Genomic DNA, 18,864 nt, shown 5'->3' with positions numbered 1-18,864 from the left:
TGTTACTGCTCTCACCCTTCCCATCAACTCCTATTTCACTCAACTTTACAGCATGATCCCTTTTTGAATTTTCTGCCTCATTGATACAGTTGTCTTTCTTGACTTCCCTTGTTCTAACTTGCCCTTCAATTTCCTTCTTAAACATCCAGTTTGTCCCCTCCCCCCTGCTACTTAGTTTAAATGTAGCTGTGTTGCAGTAGCAAACCTGCCTGCCAGAATGCTGGTCCCTAACCTATTTAGGTGCAAACCATCCCTCTTGTAGAATTTATGCTTACCACAAAACATACCCCAGTGATCCAAGAATTTAAATCCTTGCTTCCTGCACCAGTTCCCCAGCCACACGTTCAAGTCCATTATCTCCGTTTCTAGTCTCACCAGCCCGAGGAACTGGAAGCAAACCGGAGATAACCACCCTGGAGATCCTGCTTTTCAGCCTTCTTCCTAGTTCTCCGAAGTTCCGCTGTAGTATGTTCCTCCTCTTCTTCCTGACATCATTTGTGCCAACATTTACCACCACCTCTGGCTCTTCACCTTCGTCCGAGGAATTCCTGCACTCTGTCTGTGATGTCTTTAACCCTGGCACCAGGAAGGCAACACACCATCCTTAAGTCCCGCCTGCTGCCACAAAAACCCCGGTCAGTTCCTCTCACTATGGAGTCCCCTATTACCACGGCTCTGTGCGATGTCCGACTCTTCCGCTCTGCCTCCACACCAACTTTTGATTGATAACCTGGCCGCCTCGTGGACTGGCAGTGTCATCTATCTCTACTGTTTCCAAAAGATTCAACACACCCACCCACTCAAATAACAATCACTTACCTTCCCAACCGGTTTTGCGCTCTGATTTCACTTCCGCCCAGCTCCCGCCGCTGCCAGGATGACCATTCCCAACTCAGAAAGTCCCAGGTGGCCTTTTTCTTCCACGATCGCAACTTCCCTTCCCATGTGGTTGACAATGCCTTCCAGTGCATCTCCTCCACTTCATGCACTGCCACCCTTGAACCCAACCTCTCCCAACGCAACAAGAACAGAACACTCCTGGTCCTTACCTTCTACCCCACCGACCTCTGCATACAACACATCATCCTCCGCCACTTCCGCCACCTCCAAACAGACCCCATCATAAGAGATATATTTCCCTCCCACCCCTATCAGTGTTCCAAAAAAGACCATTACCTCCGCGACTCCCTTATCAGGTCCACACACCCACCAGCCCACGCCCCACTCCTGGCACCTTTCCCTGCCACTGCAGGAAGTGCAAAATCTGCACCCACATCACTCCCCTCACCTCCTTCCAAAGCCCAAGAGATCCTTCCACATCATCCAGACATTCACCTGCACCTCTCCCAATGTCAACTATTGTATCCGTTGCACCCGGTCTGGTCTCCTCTACATCGGGGAGACAGGAGGCCTTCTTGTGGATCATTTCAGAGAACATCTCTGGGACACCCGCACCCACCAACCCCACCACCCTGTGGCTGAACACTTCAATTCCCTCTCCCACTCCGTCAAGGGCGTGCAGGTCCTGGATCTCTTCCACCGCCAAACCATTACCACCCAATGCCTGGAGGAGGAACGCCTTATATTTTGCCTTGGGACCCTGCAACCACACAGGATAAATGTGAATTTCAACAAATTCCTCATTTCCCCTCCCCCCACATTATCCCAGTCCCAAGCCTCCAAATCGGCACCGACCTCCAGACCCGTCCATCACTGCCCCCTCTGACCTATCACCTTCTCCCTCACTTTCATCCATCTATCAATTTCCCAGCTATCTGCCCACAACCCTATCCCCCTCCCATTTATCTTTCAGCCCCAACCCACAAGCCTTATTCCCGATGAAGGCTTATGTCCGAAACATCGATTCTCCTGCTCCTTGGATGCTGCCTGACTGGCTGTGCTTTTCCAGCACTACACTCTCGACTCTGATCTCCAGCATCTGCAGTACTCACTTTTGCCGAGCACATTCCAGGCACGTACCATCCTCTATGTACAAGATTTGCCTCTTACATCTCCTTAAACATTCCTGCTATCACCTTAAATCTATATGCCCTAGTATTTGAGATTTCTATTCTGGGAGGGAATACTCCAAATATCCAGGCCTCTCATACTTTTGTAAACTTCTGTCAGGTCGCCCCCTCAGCCTCTGACATTCAAGTGAAAACAAACCAAGTTTTTTCCATATTTCCCCATAGCTAATACCCTCCAAACCAGGCAAGATCCTGGTAATGATTTTTCTGTAACCTCTCCAAAGTCTCTTCTGGCAATGTGGTGACCAGAAGTACGCAACATTTCAATGTGGCTGAATGAAAGTTCTATACAGCTGCAACATGAGTTGCAAAGTTTTATATTCTATGCCCTAATCAACAAAGGCAAGCATTTCTTATGCATTCTTGACCACCTTATCCACTTGCATTGCCACTTTCAGGGAACTGTATCCCTCTGAATGTTAATGGACTGGAATTTAACAACTCAAAGTGCTAGGTCAATGTCAGCTTTGTGCCCATTCATTCTGATCCAGGTAAGATCAAGGGTATTAAACAAATGCCTATCCTACAGGATAAAGGGGATCTGCATCATCGCCTTGAATATTTAATTTCTTCTCACCATACATTTTAATTTGGAGGACAAGGTTTGCTTGAAAAAGACATCCATTAAGTGTAGCAAGATGAATCCACCAATACAGTTAAAGCAGAAATTTCAGCAAAATTATACAATACTGTAACGAAAGCCAAAATTCTAAAAGTGTATACATCGGAACAAGGCCTAGGGCAGATGTCCTTTCAAAATCTATTGCTTTTCCTGAAAAGATCCTATCACCTGAATAAGTCAACTATTTAGCTTTAGAATGTGAGACATTGGCATTTGTGTTTGGCATCATGTAATTTCACACAGACTTATTTGTAAGAACATCACTGTTGAAACACATCATAAGCCATTGGAGATGTTCTACTGCAAGCACTGAGGGCATTATCACATTTGCAGTGTTTACTTGTCAAGGTATAAGGATACGACTGAAGTGAGATATATGCGAGATTATTATGTTTGACATGCTGAGCTGATTAGCCACTCCAAATAAAGACCAAGATGTTCCTCTTGATCTACGTGTTGATATTTTATGGTAGAGTTCAAGATGTTCTCAATGTTTATTTGTTACATTTTGGCCAGACACAAGGTGAACAGTTGCAGTTGGCAACTGCCAAAGATATGCAACTACACGAGTTGCAAAAGACCATTATTCAGATATTACCTAACAATATCAAGGAACTAATTGTAAAGGTTGCTTCACTTTTGCCATGCAGCAAGAAACTTGATATATCACACAAGTTATTTTCATGGGCAAAAAGTCCTCAAACCAAATGCATTATGTTCAGGTATCATGTCCATGTTACATCAGGAATACATGGGTATGAAATACACAAGATGGTTAGCAGATGTCCCTGTGTACTGGTTAAGATTGATTCAGAATAATTAACAACTCATGAACACGTGAAATGTGTCAAACATATCAATCATAGCATTGAAGGGAGCCTCTATATCTGCATGATTCTCCATCCATTCCTTGATCAAAATAAGCAGCAGACATACTCACAATGTGCAGGGAGGATTATATCTCTGCGTCAGATGTCTATATTTCCCAGGCTTCAAGAGTTAGGAACACAATGAGCACTATTTACAACTTACTTGGCACCCTGGAATGGATAGCGTCTAAAAATGAACAACAGTATACTGGCAAACCATTTAAAGAATGTGTACCAACTGGGGAGTGACCCATATACTATCAAACACAGGATCCATGCTCAAGTGGTCTAACTAAACTTTTGGTATGGACTACCAAATTAATCATTAATGAATGCAAAGATTGATGAACAAAGCAAGATTTTAGCATAACATTGGTGCATTTTCATGTAACAGCAAAGAAGGGGTGAATTTCGCAGCACAACATATGCTCAGAAGCATAACTCTGATGGTATTGTGTGATGATGTTGAGTGACTGCAACAGCAAGATACCCAACTTGTCAAACAAGTGTAACAGAATACAACGCATACTACTCGAGGTGACTATATGATCTCCAGATCAATATGAGTTGTCAAAACTCCAAAGTGTTACATCAAAGATTGAAACATTAGCCTTGAAATCTTTTTTTTACCTGCTTGTATAATTATCAAATTGACCACATTTGCCTTTGTACAATAATATCTATTTGTTTGGGTTAAGAATTTATCTTTGCAAAAAAGAGGGATGGGATGTTGTGTTATATCTCATGATCAGTAAGTCAATGTATCTTTTCGGCACACAATGGGCTGAACCTTTTGTTTTTGTGTACATGCAAATTACATCATGTTGTGTGGAGTGACTCTTGCCATGAAGTGCAGCAAATTTTCTAGCCATGCTTGACTCAATAACCTTCTACCTTCCCCCATAACACGTCTGATTTCTGCCCCTTCTTACTATTTGCTGCCCTAGAACAACCCGTCATTCAGCAGATACTCCAGAATTCACTACTAAACTCCCACCTCCACCATTTTAAAAACTCAATGTGCACCTGCATGAGAACTGTCAGTCTGGAGGTAGCCTGCACGGTTCCCTAGCCTTGCCTCAGACATGGCAGAAAAGAGGAAAACAGCATCCTGCATTTCAGGCAAGGTCTTAGAGGTCCTGTTGGATGTCTGGTTATGGGATTTCCTCTTCCACTAAGAGCAGGACACCAGACCATGCCAGCCAGATCCAAATTTCCACCCACATTGAAGTTGTCACAGCCATCTGATGGAATGCCCGATAGTGATGGAAGAAGATCAATGTTCTTCTGCACTCCATCAGGGTAACTGCCACCACAATTCAGATAATGAGCCCCTCCACAGTTTCCAATAAAATCACACTGTGCTTCGTCAACACAGCCACTTGAGGGGGAGAATGGGGTTAAGATAAAGAAAGTCAGATTTTACCTTTCATGAAGACAAATATTTTGAAACTACAAAGTCTGATATAATAATACATTTGAAAACATTGTATTATGTCAAATTGACAACAAGTTTTAGCAATGGATTTCTGCTGAGTCAAACTCTTTTGTAAGTTCACTAAAAGCAGCAACTGAAGCTTGATTCTGGAGTCTGCTCACATTTCTGTTTGCAGCTATTTTGCTATTGCACAAAAAGGAGTTCAGTAAAAGATTAAGCCGACCGTAGTCTTCTCAGACTGGAAGGCTGCTGTCCTATTAGAAAGAAATGACTAGGGTGTTGTGAAGGTTGAAAAAGAGAAAAACAGCCTGCAAAAGGGCAGAAAGAGTCAAGACTAGTGGAAGGATGCTCAACATTCATTTCCTCACCCCTTATGTGGAGAACACCCTATCTCTGACCACCATAAGTGACTGACTGACCATGTCCAAGCCCCTGAACTGGTATGAATAGCTGTCCTTGACTTAATGTGCTGTACCCTTTGAGCGAAGCCTATTTCTCTTGACTTGACTGAGAACTGTTTCGTAGTGTTTGTGCATATAAGAAAATATGTACAAAGTGACCATCCCTCATACCCTATTGCAATTGTTGTAAACTCCCAAAGCTGACCTCAGTCTGCAACCTATTTTGAAGAATAGGATGGATTTGACTCAACCACTCAAATCAATGTAAAGAGCATGGAAACTGAAGTGTAAGAAGTTTGGGCCATAAACCATGCATTTACAATTTTATCTTCCTCAATTTTTCAAAGAGGAAACCAGATGTATAGATGAAGGCAATTCTCCTTGGACTTTAGCAAGGTCTTTGATAAGGTCCCACATGGAAGCACTATGGTGAAGGTAAGAGACCATGGCATCCAAGAAAATTTGGTTAATTGGATTGAGAATTGGCTAGTGGCAGGAAGCAAAGGGCGATTTTTGCGACTGAAAGCCTGCATTTGCAGGGATCAGTGTTGGTGTCCCTTCCTATTTTACGTATGTAGATATATGGGATACAAATGTGGGAGGGTTGATCAGTAACTTCATGAATAATAAAAAAATTGGGGTGGGTTAATAAATAGTGAAGATAGCCTTAGTTTACAGGAAAGTATAGATGAGCTGGTCAGATGGGTTGAATGAAATTCAATCTGGATAAGTGTGAGGTGAAGCACTTGGGCAGGACAAACAAGAGAAGGAATACATGATAAATGAAAAGATCCTGGAAGCACGTTGGTGTGCATGTCTTCCAGTCCCTTAAAATAGCAGGACAGGTAGATAAAGTAGTCAAGAAGGCATGTGAGATACTTAGGTTTATTAAGCAAGGCATAATTTTTAACAGCATCAAGGTTAGGCTGGAACTGAATAAAAAGTCTGTTAGGCCTCAACGAGGAGACTGTGTGCAGTTCTGGAATCCACATTATAGAAGGAATGTGATCGCATCCTTGGAGGAGAGAAGATTATGATGCACGAAACTCCGAGGGCACAGACAGGGCAGATAGGAAAAAAACTTCACTTTTAGGTGGAAGGATCAATGAACAGGGGGCAGAGATTTAAGGTATTGGGTAGGTGGTTCAGAGGGGATGTGAGAATTTTGTTTTCACCCAGAGGGTGGTGGGAATCTAGAACTGATTGCCTATAAGGATGGTAGAAGAAAAAACCCTCATAACAATTAAGAAGTTACTTAGATGTATTGTTGTGATGCCAAGCAATACAAGGCTATGGGCCATGCACTGGAAAATAGGATTAGAATAGTTAGGTGACTGTTCTTGACCAGCGCAGACCTGATGGGCCAAAAGGCTTTTTCTGGGCTGTAAACCTCCATGACAATGATTTTGCTGCATCAAGTGTACAGCTATTATTAATGTAACCTTTATATCTCAACTCCATCTACTTGTACAAGTTAAAAATTATACAACACCAGGTTATAATCCTTTAGATTTATTTAAAAGTACAGAAACCTGCAACCCATACTAAAAGATGAAAGACTTAACAGCAATCTCGGTCTGTTCAATATATCATTTAAGTTGCATGACATCATAAGCTTTTGCTATAAATTCTGTATCTTATTATCCAACTCCACAGCTACCTGATGAAGGATCAGCACTCGGAAAGCTAGTACTTCCAAATAAACCTGTTGGACTATAAAAATAAAAAGAACTTCCAAATAAACCTGTTGGACTATAACCTGGTGTTGTGTGATTTTTAACTTGTCCACCCTAATCCAACACCAGCACCTCCACATCATGTACTATATAAAACATAAATACAATTTTAAATAGAAACCAAATCATTGGAATATTCAAGAAAACTATTTGACGCTTATTATAAACCCGCACCAGTCCATTTAAATGCAGATATTTAAAAACAAAACCTTCAAACTCTTTCAAGGATACAGCAGAAAATTATTTTTGGAAGAACCATTGATGACCCTTACAATATGCCTTCTGAAAATAATATGGAGAAGAAAATCAATCTGATATTAAAAAAACCCTCCTGTGCTGATTTTCAGGAACCAGACTAAAGTAAATCCAAAGAAGCATCTTTTCTTCATGTCAATAAACCTCCTGAGGGAGCATGCATTTAGTCCATGAGTTTAATGATGCTTTAAACTTCAATATCAAAAGCCTTTGACGTGTTGCACTTAAAAAGGAACTTACCATAAATAATAAGCAATTACTTTCACCTCATATGAGGAAAGTCTAAAAAGGTGAAGACACCAGGAGGTTTCTGAGAGGTTGTTGGAATCAGAAGTAAAATTGAAAAGGTCACAAATGCTTGTTTTGAAAATATTTTATTGTGGTAATTAATGGAAGACCACAATTTAAGTGGTCTTGTTTGGTTATAAATTAAAGTTCCAAGGATATTTGTATTATTATAACTTTATATTTTAACTGCAGCATTTATGCAGGGATTTATGGCATAAATAAAGACAGAGGAGTGGATATTTTGGTAGTAGGAATGTGATTGTCCTTCTGATGTCTCCATAAAATCAGATTTCATGATGTTGGGTTGGCAACCTGACATCACAACTCCTGGTTGCATGCGGAAGGTGAGTGGGGCCTGAAATAGAAAGCACACCCATTTTCCACAAATGAGCAATTAACAGCTGATTAACAAACTTATATCAACTGGAATTTTATGTGGAATGCAGATATGCATGAGCATTACATGAGTAGGGTGAGGAATCCTCAGCAGTGTGGACAGTACACCAGAGGAAAGGGCAAAAGCAGACCCAAGCTGTGAAAGTGGAGACATCAGTTGATTTGACTGCTAGAGTGATGAGGAGTTTAAAATGTTGATTTTTGGAACAACTTTTAGAGGTGAAACATTAGATGGGAGCATGATTGGTGAAGGGACTTGGAGCTAGGACGATCCTTGAAAGGGAATGGTACAACTTGGAAGTTAAAGGTCACTTTCCCCATGGGCAGTATGCACTCTGAAGGAGGAATTTCCACTAAGGAGGACAAGAGACAGAGAAGGGAAGCTGGTTAAGGATAGCTTCATTCTGTTCACTTGATGCATAAGGCAGTTAGTGCTGCTCAAAATGTATAATGCTGCTTGGACCACTGTCACTAAGTCCATCCTCACCGACGGGAAGATGTGATGGCAGGCAGGAGTGAAACTGCATAACTGTGGTGATTGGAACCAAGGCCAGTTGGATCTCATTGACTATGGGATCCGTGACTGGATTGTTACCCTGGTCCAATCAGGGAGCCCTGGTTGACAGATATGAATAGGAGAGCCTCTGTGCAGTTATTTCAAGGAATAACCTTAATCAATAAAAAATGACTATTGAATTTGAAACATTTGGACCTGAATAGGTTAAGGCTCACAATGGGGATTATTAATGTTTTTGGCCTTCTACCTAAAGAATGGCACTTAACAAGTTTAAAAAATATATACAGGTGATTCAGAAGGTCTCCTCAGTCCAGGGACAGACTTTGAGCTGTCTGTTCAGAGCTCATGCACTGTGAACATGTAAACAAAGGATGATTTGGTGACACAATACCAACTTCTAAGCAGTTAGTTCAGCAGCGATGAGAAAATAGCACATACCTCAAGAGAATTTGCTAATAACTGTTGTCTTTGAGTTGGGGTTAGCCTTTCTGACATCATGTCTTTAGTTGGAAAGTTTGACTTGTTCACTCCTGCCATCGAAGACTGGGCACAGTATATGGGAAGAATGTGATATTTTATCCAGGCAAATGTCATTGAGGCATATGAAAAGCAATGAGAAATCCATCTGACTGCATGTGGACTCGCGGCTTTTTCAGTTACTAGGAACATGACTTTCCCTGAGGCAGCAGATACTAAAATTATTCAAGAGTTGACAGATTTAGTTATGGAATATCATGACACCACACTTCCTCTAATTCTGAAATGCTATTGGTTTTATTCAGACTTTGAGAACCGGGGAATCCATATCGGAATTTTTGAAGAGGTTAAGACGACTAGTAGAGGCATGTGCTTTTGCATGGTTACATTGTTAAACTCTCTCAGCATCTCATTAAGGGCTAATCCAAAATCACATGATTAACCCTTAATGAGATGCTGAGAGAGTTTAATGACATAACCATGCAAAAGCACATGCCTCTGCCAGTCATCTTAACCTCTTCAAAAATTCTGATATGGATTCCCCTGGTTCTTGGACTGCCAAATAAAACTGATATCATCTCAGAATTAGAGGAGGCTTGGGGTTGTAATATTCTTTACCTAAATCCATCAACTCTTGAAATGTTTTAGCACCCAATTCAGGAAAAGTTAGACTCCTAATAACCAAAATAGCTGCAAGTCTGCAAGCAGTCAGAAGAATTACTCATTGCTTTTCCTCTGCGCACAAAAAAAATACTTTCTTTCCACATACTGGTCCCAGTCTTCATTGGCAGAATTGAATGAGTCAAGCTTCTCAAATAATAGCATACTGCCAGAAGTGCGTACCCTGACTCAAAGGCGACTGTGGTGAGCAAACTTTCTTCAGGAGTGTACTGTTTTCTCTCGCCGCCACTGAAATAACTGCACAGAGGACCGTATACCAGCACCAAGCACACAGTATATGGACTCAGACCAGCTAGCTTAGAGCCAGTCCCTAGAGTGAGGAGATTTACAGAAGCTCCTGTCTATATCCAACAGCAGGGCTCCCTGATTGGCTTTGATTAACAACCCCAATCAGGGATCTCATGCTAGACGCGATCGAGCTTGGCCAACCCTGTTCCAATCATTACCATTTGGTTTGGCCTTGACCCATGTCCTCTGTTTGTCAGGGCCATAAATGCACATTGCAGGAGCTTCTTTTGTCAACAAGGCAAACAGAGGCATTGGTGGCTTTGGCAGATGGATGGAGAAACTGCTATTATCATTGGGAGTATATAAGAGGACTCTCCAGATACAGGCAGCTGATGTTCAGGCACTGTCCTGAGATCCAATTGGCCCTCCATGCTTACCTGAGATGGTTAACAGACTAATGAAAACTCCAAGTACTAAGTATCTCTGTCATGGATCAGACCAGACCCCTCAAAATAAATTAGGAAGAAAACCTAAAGCTGAACTTTAGGCAAGTGCCAGGCATTGCATTTCGGATGCAATTTGACTAGTCAAATTACCCGATTTGAAGCAAAACATACTTTATTCATATGCTGTAGTAAAAATACAACAAAAGAAAGAAGAAATTGGACTAGAAACTTTATTGAAAAACTTAATAGAATAATAGATTATTTTACTACTAAACAGTAGCTGTTCCAATATACTAACATCCCATAAATATACCCATGGGAAAAGACAAGTTCAGAAAAATAGGTTGTCTCACAGGCAATTCTCCAGTCCAGCAGGGAAAAACATCAAGAGAAAACTCAGTGAGAGAGATTGTGAGAGAGAGAGAGAGAGTAGCAGGGAAGATGTACTGCAGCTTCCAGCCAGCTTCAAGACCCAACAACTACTGCTACTGAGAAACGAAAAATAAAACTTTGGCTTCAAGCTGCTTCAATTATTTGAACTTAAAAATTATCCGCAGTCTCATGAAGTGTTTACTCTAGTGGCTCTGAGTAGACTGCTCACCACCTCTGCCTTAAAGTGTCTCTTCAAAAAAAAACAAGACAAAATTCGCTTCTTAAAGCTATAGTATCATCACATCTCCTCCTCATCTTGAAACTGGCTCCAATTCTACATGTACCTCCAGCAGCCACTGGCTGGTGGGATGAATCTGGCTTTGATAAGCATCAGCAATTTTTCAATGGCCACGTATATAGAGAAGTGGGGAATCAAAACCGTCATGGCCTGTATGGACTCCACCACTGTCCTTGTCTGGCTACACATACCTTCTTAAATATTTGCCAATTCGCATTCTTGACATCCAGCACCTTTAGAGTTTTGTCATCTGCATGGGACTTAATATTGGCCGAGAGTCCAGTATTCACTGAACCCCAGCGGTCTGGACATTCACAGCCTCTGGCAACTGGTCCAGAGTTTATGTGATGTGAAAGCATTTTAGGCTTCCATTTGCATAAACCCACTGAGGTGTGAGTATCAGAACTAGTGGAAAGTACAGAGCAAAGACTGAACAATGCCTGAAACCCCCTTATCTTACTCAGAGATTAACTGTGTTCCCAAACAGATGGTTCCTGTTGTGGATAATAACTGTCTTGTTGCAGAAAACATAAGGTTTAGCAATGATCCTCTCTTCAGATGAAGGTTGACAAAGTAATTGTTGGATTCCAGACAGAAATGTCCACTATTTAACCCACGACCCAGTCCCTACCATTGAAACACATTCCACTCTTGGATACATGGTCACACAGTGATCAATAGATCTGCCCTATTGGTGACAGGCCAGCTCTAGGATGCATCAGCTTGGACACACCTCCACTTGTGAGTATGATGGGCCCTTTTTGACTTTGAAGATGTTGAAAGAATGATTAGTGTCAGGACTGAAATTATGGCCTCAAGGCTGGATAAATAATATACCAAGACTAACTCCAGATCTTGGTAATGTCTTTAAATGTACTGCTTCTTTCCATCCACCATCCCAAAGACAATGCCGGAAACCAATGCTCACTGAGAATGAATGCTGGCTGCTGCTAACGATTGATTCATTTCTCAGTTCACATGCACATCATCCATGTACTCTTCACAGCCATTTGCCTACATTGAGAATTATGTATGCCACTTACACATGAAGAAGGCTGTTAGCCTTTTGTGGCATTGCAGTCAGATCTTCTCGGCAAAACTGATGGCCTCTTCTGCCATCTCCATTGAGGTTGGTTGGTCTGGCAGGAATTTCCCTTCTAACATCTTTGTCATGAGAATATGCTACGATTCAGTTACAGCCGAGAGGGAGTCACCCAGGGAATCATCACTTGGGTTTATCCAACCTTATACCTCCTTCATTGCTCTGGAAGAGGAGTTGATGTTTACTCATTGCTTGTCCATAAGTGCAGTTGCTATACGTGTGACTTACATGACATCAGGTAGAGTGTCATAAAGCTTTTAGAGCATGGAAAGAGGATTGTGATAGAGCCAGTAATCAAACATGCATCCACTCTCATCTTATTTCCCAGCACTTTGCCAATGACTAAGTATGCTACGGCATTTCAAGTGCACATGAAATAGATATAGAGACACAGTCATATGGTACAATAGAGACCATTCGGTCCAACCAGTTTATGCCAACCCTAATCCAAACTAAACTAGTTCCACCTGCCTGCACTTGGCCCATATCCTTCCAAACATTTATTATTCATGTACTTATTCAAATGTCTTTTAAACGTTCTAACTGTACCTACACCTGCCACTTACACTTAAAGTTCATTCCACACATGAACCATTTTGTATAAAAAATTTGCCCCTTAGGTCTATTTTAAATCTTTCCCCTCAAAAATATGCCCTCAGTCTTGAAATCCCCCACCCCGTGGAAAAGACACCTACCATTTCACCTTATCCATGTTTTATAAACCTTTATGATGTCTCCCCCCAACCTCCTGTGCACCAGTGAAAAATGTCCCATTCTATCTGGCCTCTCCATATAACTCAAACCCTCCATTCCTAGCAACATCCTAAATCTCTTCTGAACTCTCTTCACCTTAATAGTATCCTTGCTATAACAGGGTGACCAGAACCGGACACAGTACTTCAGAAGAGGCTTCACCACTGTCCTGTACAACCTCAGCATGACATCCCAACTCCTGTATTCAAAGATCTGAGCAATGAAAGCAAATGTGCTAAATGCCTTCTTAAGTGCTTATCTATACATGACACAAACTTCAAAGAATTATGTACCTGAGCCCTTAGGTCTCTCTATTCTACAACACTACCCAAGACCCTACTTTTAATAGTGCAAGTCCTGCCTTTGTTTGTTTAATCAAAATGCAACACCTCGCATTTATCCAAATGAAACTCCATCTGCCACGCTTCAGTCCATTGACCCAATTGATCAAGATCTCTTTGTAACCTTAGATAATCTTCTTCACTGTCAACTATACTACCAATTTTGGTGCCATCCGCAAATTTACTAACCATGCCTTCTAGATTCTGACCTGGATCACTTACATAAATGACAAACAAATATGGACACTGTACCGATCCCTGTGGAACACGGTTGTTCACAGGCCTCCAGTTCAAAAAACATTGTTCCACCATCACTCTCAGTTTCATGCCAGTAAGCCAATTTTATATCCAATTGGCAAGCTCACTCTGAATTCCATCTGATCTAATTATTAATTAGTTTACCTTGCGGAACCTTGTCAAAAACCTTACTAAAGTCCAAGTAAACAATGTCTACCACTCTGCCCTCATCAATCTTTTTGGTTATTTCCTCAAAGAACTCAATCAATTTGTAAGACACAATTTCACTCACACACAACTATGCTGACTATCTCAAAACATCCCTTGCCTCTCCAAATGCATGTAAATCCTCTCTTTCAGAATCAACTCCAAGAATGTACCTACTACCAATGTCAGATTTTCAGGTCTATAGCTCCCAGGTTTCTCCTTACATCCCTTCTTAAACAAAGGCACAATATTAGCCACTCTCCACTCAGCTGGCATCTTACCCATAGCTATAAATGATACAAATATTTCTGTAAGGAACCCTGCACGTTCCTTCCTAACTTCCCACTATGTCCTGGGATACACTAAATCAGGTCTTAAAATGCTATTAAATGTCTTGAGGATTCCTGCCTCTACCACACTATTAAGCAGTATCAAATGCCCACAACCATCTGGGTGAATGAAATTTTCTCAAATTGTCTTCTAAACCTCCTACTCCTCACCTTAAAACTGTGTGTTCTGGTTATTGACACTTCTATGAAGGGGAAATGCTTCATCTTGTTTATGCTGTCTATGCCCCAACCTTCGGCCCAATAGCTTCATTCTCCTTCTCAACAAGCAGTGTTGCTTTTCTTCAGCAATAATGGGCAGCCAAATTGCAAATGCTGTTCAAGAATGTCTTTGCCATTGTCTTCACTTTTCAAATCCTATGGCAGAACATTCCCCCGTTTAAGGTCTGATCCACCTTCACAGGACATTTTGCCCTCAACAAAAGGCTATGAATCTCCATGGCTGTTTGCTGCTTAATTTGGAACGAGCAATGAATTGGATAGGATCGGGCACACCTTATGCATTCATTTCAAGCAACCTGACCTCACTGCAAAATATAGATTCCAGGCCAGAACATCTGAATTTTAACAGTTATGCACCATCAAAATGGCAAGTGCTTGGACTTTCACTCATTTTGCTATTGTGATCTTCCCTCCACCACAAATTATGTGGTCAGATAATGTAAATACCAAAGAAAAAGCCATTTATTATAATATAGCATAGATCTAGATACAAGGTCGGTGGCATGGCTACAATCTGGCTTCACATTATCAACTGCCTTCCTGATAAGAGAATTCCTCCCAGTTAGCCCCCTCAGTAGCCTGCTCATGTTGATTGCTCACATACCTCCAGTATTGCAGTCTGCCGAAGGTGAATGCTACATCATAATGGCACAATTTGCAACCCTATTGCTTGGATGTCATGTCAGTGCAAGATTAATTCAAAAGCTGCATAGAAAGGTAGCATGCAATATAGCCACTTTGATAAAGTTAAGAGTTCCAAATTTTCTTGATTTTATTGTGTTACACCAAACGTTTCAATGTCTCCAATTTTTCATGGGAGAACAGGAGGCTACACAGTGATAGCATCCCCCCTTCTGGGCCAGAACCTCTAGTTTTGCATCCCAAGCCATGTAAGGGACATTCATAAAATGGTCAAACAGGTTGATTGTGAAACGTAAATCTGTAATGCCTACCAAAACATATGGCAGTACGTAGAAAGAGTGGGAGAGTCTTCTGGTTAGTCATCCTGCAAAAGGTAATGGCAGAACCATGACAGACTTTGCCCATGAGTGTGAACCAATCCACCTGAAATCTACACCTCAAACCTAGCCAATATTGGTCCTGCAACCAATAATTATCTTATTGCTGCCTTCTTGTGCAAGCTTGTTGCCATGTTTACTTACAACATAACAGTTACTACATTTCAAAACTATTGCAATGGCTATAATGCAACATAGGACTTTTAATTTTATTAGTTGTGAAATGTGGATGTTGTGCCAAGGCTGGCATTTATTATTCATCCATAAACTGAGTGATCACTTCAGAAGGAAGTTAAGAATTAATCATGTTGCTGTGTGGCTGTAGACAGATGTGCACCTGTAGACAGATGTGCACCAAACTGGTCAAAGATTGCAGCTTTAGCACTGTATCTTAAACTTGACCATTTAGAAGTAAGTTTAGGAAATACTTCTCACATAAAAGTTAGAAATCTAGAACTCTCTTCCCTTCCTCCTCAAAAAAACGTTGTAGATGCTTGAACAACATGAATATTTAAATTTTAGATCTTGAGATTTGCATAAGCAAAGGATATCATGGGTAATGTAGTAAATCTGAGGCTCATGAAGTGCATGGTATCGCAATGTGGCAAGCTGAATGCTCTTACCACTGTTTTTCTGTTTGACATCACTAAATGACATTAGACCATAAGATCTTAAGAGTTATGAACAGGAGTAGGCCATGTAGCCCCTCAAGCCTGCTCTGTGATTTGATAGAATTGTGGCTGATTTTACATTCCTCATGTCCACTTTCTTCTGTGTTTTTCCTATAATCCTTGATTCCTCTACTGATAAAAAATCTATCCATCTTAGCTGTAAATATACACAAAGACTTTGCCCCCACAGCTGTCTTGTGGCAGGGAATTTCAAAGATCCACACCCCTCTCAGAAAAGAAATTCCTCCTCATCTGACTTAAGTTGGTGTCCCTTAATTCTGAAATGAAGCCATCTTGTCCATAAGTGGAAACAACCTCCCAGCATTTATTCTGTCAAGCCCGTCAAGAATCTTATATATTTTTAATGAGATCCACATCTACCCCCTCACCTCCATCCAAGGCCCCAAAGGATTCTTCCACATCCGACAGAAATTTACCTGTACCTCTACCAATGTCATCTACTGTATCCATTACACCGGATGAGGTTTCCTCTACATCGGGGAGACAGGATGGTTTCATAGAACATCTGCACCAACCAACCCAACGGCCCCGTGCTTAAACACTTCAACTCCCTCACCCACTCCTCCATGGATATGCAGGCCCTGAGCCTCCTCCATCATCAAACCCTTACCACCAGACGCTGATAGGAAGAACACCTCAGATTCTGCCTTGGGACCCTGCAACTACACAGGATTAATGTGGATTTCACTAGTTCCCTCATTTCCCCTCCCCCCATATTATCACAATCCCAAGCCTCCAACTCGGCACCTCCCTCTTGACCTGTTCATCGCCTTTCTCATCTATCAGCCTCACCCTCCTCTCCTACCTATCACCTTCTCCCCCACCTTCATGTACCTATCACATTCTCAGCTACCTGTGTCTTTCCAGCACCACAATCTCTACTCTAATCTTCAGCCTCTGCAGTCCTCACTTTCTCCGTACCTTATTCTTCCAAACTCCAGTGAGTGAAGTCCCAACCGTTTAGCTCTTGTTCATAAGACAATCCCTCTATACTCAGGATCATCCTAGTGAACTTTCTAGGAACTGCCTCCAATGAAATGATATAGTTCCTTAAATAAAGGGGCCAGAACCACTCACAGTATTCCAGATGTGGTCTCACCAGCACCTTGTACAATTACAGTAAGTCTTCTCTTCTCTTATAGTGCAACATCCCTTAAAATAAGAGCCAACATTTCTTAAGCCTTCCTGACTATCTTCAGCACCTGTGTGCTAGCCTGTGTCTTGTGCATACGTACCCCCAAGTTCTTTTTTGTTCCGCTTGCTGCAGTTTTCTCCAGTTAAATAATATCCTGTTCTTTTGTTCCTTCATAACTTCACATTTTCCCACATTTAGTAAAACAACTGTATTATGCTAAAGGATAATCCAGAGAATGGATTCTACCACCATTACAGGATAAGTCTGGACAGAAAAGATAATTCTTTGCTTATTTTCTCCACTATTGACCATCTCCTTCAGCCTCTTCCTTGTCTTCTTCACTACTACTTTCAAAAAGCATTCAAAGCTCATGAAGTTTTTTGGCATTAAGATTAATATAATCTATTTAGCAGTCTCTACTGATGAATCATCTTTTCCAATCTAGCCAAAACTATGACAAAACTTCCCTCTATCCCAGATTTAGTTTTATGGCAATGTCAGAGTCAAGGTAACTTCCAATGCCAATAAATTTGTATTCCAGACTTCCCAATAAAAAAGCTGAATTCAAGTTCAATAGAAATTCACATTTTAGATTACTGACTCAGTAATATAATTGAAGTCATGAAATTTGCAATATAAATAAAATCTTTCCATTACATATGCTACCAACTATTTTGAACACCATTCCAGAAGCCCATGAAATAATAGGGAAAAAAAATATTCCTGACCTGAAATCACGTGAAGACATTTTCCAAATTTCTTTTGTTATCAGCACAACTGCTAAAGACTTAAAAGTAATGAGGTAAAATTAGTTTTTGGTTTGATTCTAATACCCAACAGCTTTGAGAGACCTCTGCTGCGACTTTACCTTGTGCAGCTCCAGCTTAATCTAAGGATTGTGCTTGCCCAAAAATTCAAGCCTGCACTGGTGTTCCATCTTTCAATTTACCCCGTCTGGATTCTCTTTAGCTTTGAGTGTCTGAACAGCACTCTTAGAGGTTCCACTGTTTTCCGGTTTGCTATTGCTCTGTGTCCCTTCAATCGTGAGCTTTTCCTTAACTAAGAGTAATCCTTGCACTCTCAGTAAGTCCTGTTAACTCTTAATTTATTCTATACATAACTTCTTGGTATACATAAAACTGAATGCAGCTTTCTTCTGCATCTCTTTAGTCTCGATCATGTTCCTCTCTACTCTGCTAATATCAAGGTAGATCCTTTACATTGTCATTATTAACATATTTATTTCCCATTATACAATATCAACAAATAATACTCAGCATGCGCAACCTAACAAATAGGCCCAATATTTGTCTGAAATTGGGCCTTATTGTGATAACCCTGATTTCGAAACATAGTTAAAATATGTCAATAGTCGTACTGCATGGACAGCTTACAAATTCAAAGGGTTTCAATTTAGGACACATGCATTGTAGGCAGCAACCTTAAAGTAACCCTAGGATAAGTATATAATGGCAAGACTTCTCAGAGCGTTGATTGTCACTTGCAGTGGCTCTCAGGAGTACAGTATAGCTAGCAGTGTACAACACCTGGTCATCCTGGCTCCAAAGTAATGTTTAAAGAAAATGTTATAATCAGGTGAGGAGTGGTAAATCAGATTCCCTCTTTTTAACACCTAATTTGTTGGTTTGAACAAATATTAACTTCTTTAAAGCATGCATCTTATTTCAAATTAAAAATGCTGTTGAGCAGTTCAAAATAAAGGAGCTAAGTACATGATTTTCTTGAGTGACAGGA

At 41.0% G+C, this 18,864-nt stretch overlaps 1 protein-coding gene across 13 annotated transcripts in view; it reads right to left on the bottom strand.

Annotated features, from left to right (window-relative positions):
- The window catches only part of dlg2 (discs, large homolog 2 (Drosophila)), a 968,837-nt gene that overhangs the window by 325,051 nt on the left and 624,922 nt on the right, over positions 1-18,864 (bottom strand). The window lies entirely within an intron of this gene.

This window comes from Chiloscyllium plagiosum, chromosome 6 (genome assembly GCF_004010195.1).
Source record: "Chiloscyllium plagiosum isolate BGI_BamShark_2017 chromosome 6, ASM401019v2, whole genome shotgun sequence".
NCBI classification, from domain to species: domain Eukaryota; kingdom Metazoa; phylum Chordata; class Chondrichthyes; order Orectolobiformes; family Hemiscylliidae; genus Chiloscyllium; species Chiloscyllium plagiosum.
Note: the sequence above shows the minus strand (reverse complement) of the source record. Positions and strands in the feature narration are given on the sequence as shown.